The sequence below is a fragment of the Cornus florida genome, unplaced genomic scaffold (assembly GCF_030987335.1).
Source record: "Cornus florida cultivar Cherokee Brave unplaced genomic scaffold, ASM3098733v1 CherokeeBrave_3.0.0_Hap2_Chr08, whole genome shotgun sequence".
In the NCBI taxonomy this organism is placed as follows: domain Eukaryota; kingdom Viridiplantae; phylum Streptophyta; class Magnoliopsida; order Cornales; family Cornaceae; genus Cornus; species Cornus florida.
The window spans coordinates 60157146-60159982 of NW_026775578.1; the positions used below are offsets into that span (position 1 = coordinate 60157146).

Consider the following 2837-nt stretch of genomic DNA (forward strand, 5'->3'; position numbering starts at 1 on the left):
AGATCTGTCAAGAACTTGGCATAAGCCGAAATTTGCTTGATTGCATCCAAGAGGGGAAGATTGATCTTTATTTGCCTAAACACTTCAATGATTTCATTAGTCTTGGTCTTTTGTTTTTCAATAGAAATTGATCCTTTCAAGGCATCCGAAAATGGAGCTTTAGGCTCAAAAGCTTTTTCAAAATCATTTTTCTCAACATCTTCAACATAAGAATTTTTGAAACCCTTTTTCAAATCAATGTTCAATAAATTTTTCACATCATTTTTCACTACTTCCTCAACAAGATGATCATGCACATGCAATGAAGGAGGAATAAAATGTGAAACGGGACGGGTGTCAACTTTTGGTTGCACCAGTTCACTCACTTTATTATGAACTCCAACTTGATTATCAACAATTTTCCCACTTCTCAAGGTTGTGTGACCTTCCGATGAGGAATTTGTCTCTACAACAAATTGTTGCTTTGGAGGGGTATTTAGAGGGATTTTCCCTTTCTTTCCAACATTCAAAGTACTAGCTATTTGCCTGACTTGGGTTTCTAGCTTGGCAATAAATTGGGAATGAGAATGAAGCAATTGAGTATTGGCCTCTAAAGTACCCAAAGCGGTCAACACTTTCTCCTCAAAAGCGGGACTCCTTGAGTTTCCTTGAGAATACGATGATTGATTAGGGAAATGAGAATTTAAGAATTGATTTCCATGTGATGATTGAGAAGAAGATCTATAACCTTAGGAACCTTAGCTTTGCATTGGAGGAGGAATATACTTGTTTTGAAAACCGCCTTGGGGAGGGTTTGAGTCTTCCCCTTGGCTTTCCCAAGAGAAGTTTGGATGGTTCCTCTACCCGGGATTATAGTGTGAGCCGTAGGGATTATTCCCTTGGTTGACAAAGACGGCATTTGCTTGTTCATTGTTCTCACTTTGCACATGTCCAAGGGGACAATTGGAAGTAGAATGTAGGACACTAGAACAAGTCATGCAAGATTTATTAGATGCATGATGAACATGATTAGGGGAGGAAGACACTTGATTCACCGAATTTTGGTTGATCAAACCTTTGAGATAAAGATTTCACCTCGGCGGCTATGTCATTGGAATTGTCAACTTGATACAAGCCAACATTCTTCCTTTCACCTAGATTTCTACCATTTTTAGAGGACAATGATCTATGCATGGAATTTTCACTCATACTTTCATACAATTGCCAAACATCATTTTCATGTTTATCAAGATAAGAACCACCCGTGGATGCATCTACCATTCCTTTTTGATTATCCGGCAAACTTTCAAAGTAGTATTGGACTAATTGCCACTTAGGAATGTCATGATGCGGGCACTTCCTAAGCAAGTCATTGAATCTTTCCCATGCCTTATGAAACAATTCCCCTTCCCTTTGAGAAAATTCAGGAATGGAAGTTCTCATAGCATTGGTCTTTGATACCGGATAGTATTTCTTCAAGAACTTTTGTTACATTTCTACCCAAGAAGTTATCGAAAAAGGCCTAAGATTGTTGAACCAATATTTTGCCATAACTTTAAGGGTAAAAGTAAAAAGTTTGAGTCTTAACACTTCTTCTGGCATGTCCGTGTATTTCACGGTGGAACACACATCAAGAAACTCATCCAAATGCTTGTAAGGTTCTTCACTTGGAAGTCCATGATAGTTGGGAAACATTTGAATAGTTTGCGGTTTAATCTCATAGTGATGTGCTCTAAATGGGGGCAATTGAATGCAAGTGGGTGCATTGTATTCATTAGGCACATAATGATCACACAAAGCAATGGGAGGCTTCACAACCGATGGTGCTACACGAACACCTTAATGGCCTTGCATAATGGGAGGTTGTGGAGCAAAAATTGGCCGAGGCATTCCCAATGGAACTTAGCCTTGTTGCGGAATGAAAGGTCTTGGCCTGCCTAATGGTACTTGAATATTGTCATGATGCACATTAGGGTGGAGGATACCTTGTTGGTTTATGTGACCAAGGTCCTCCACATGGTCGTTATTTTGTTCCTCCATTGGAAAAATAGAGTGATGAGAGCTACCTTTTACCTTAGGATTACGAACAATTGATTCAAGATTCAAATTAAGAGGGAAAAGAGTAGGATTTAATGACCTACGACCATGTATGCATAAACAAAACAAGAACAAGCAACAAGCAAGTAGCAATCACTTCGACTCTACAACAAATCAATAATCAACAAACATCCTCCACATTCATTGATCCCATACTCCCATGCTTTCAATAATACGCAAAGAAAAGTAAATTACCTCCACGCGGGCTCATGATCTATCTAGGAAAGTAAAGACATGCCTCCACATGGGGCGACGATTTAACTAGAGATTGAGTTAGAAAGAGCTCATAAAGGGTCCTTAAGCAACTTCAATTCATTTTTCAATTTTTGATTGGCTTTGCAATTTTTTAGATTTTAGCCCTTTTAATGCTTAGCTTAGCTCCTTGCCTTTCAATTCTCCTTTGCTTTACTTCCTTGCTCAATTCGCCTAGCCAATTAAGAATAAACACAATAAGTAACCAAACTAAAATAAAGTAAAAACACGATCAAAAGAGTACTAATTCCTAATTGTTTCCAAAAATACGACGTTGCCAAGTCCCCGGCAATGGCGCCAAAACTTGGTCGCGGTGCGTCGCAACACCCCAAATTGCAATATAAAGTGTGGCCAAGTTTAAATTTATGAAGTGCCACTACTACCTCTAACTACTAATATAGCTAGGGTGAGTAGGGATCGTCCCAAGGGATTAGTTGCGTATTTGAAATGGAAACAAGGTTAGATTAGTAGGTTGAGTGATCAAAATGTGCTTTGATTAGTTAATTAAA

The 2837-nt window shown here is 38.6% G+C and overlaps 1 non-coding gene across 1 annotated transcript; it reads left to right on the forward strand.

Annotated features, from left to right (window-relative positions):
- The first annotated feature begins 1318 nt into the window (after window positions 1-1318).
- Window positions 1319-1427, forward strand: LOC132272249 (small nucleolar RNA R71). The gene has a single exon (XR_009470001.1). It is a non-coding gene; the product is annotated as a small nucleolar RNA R71 (small nucleolar RNA).
- Window positions 1428-2837: the final 1410 nt, after the last annotated feature.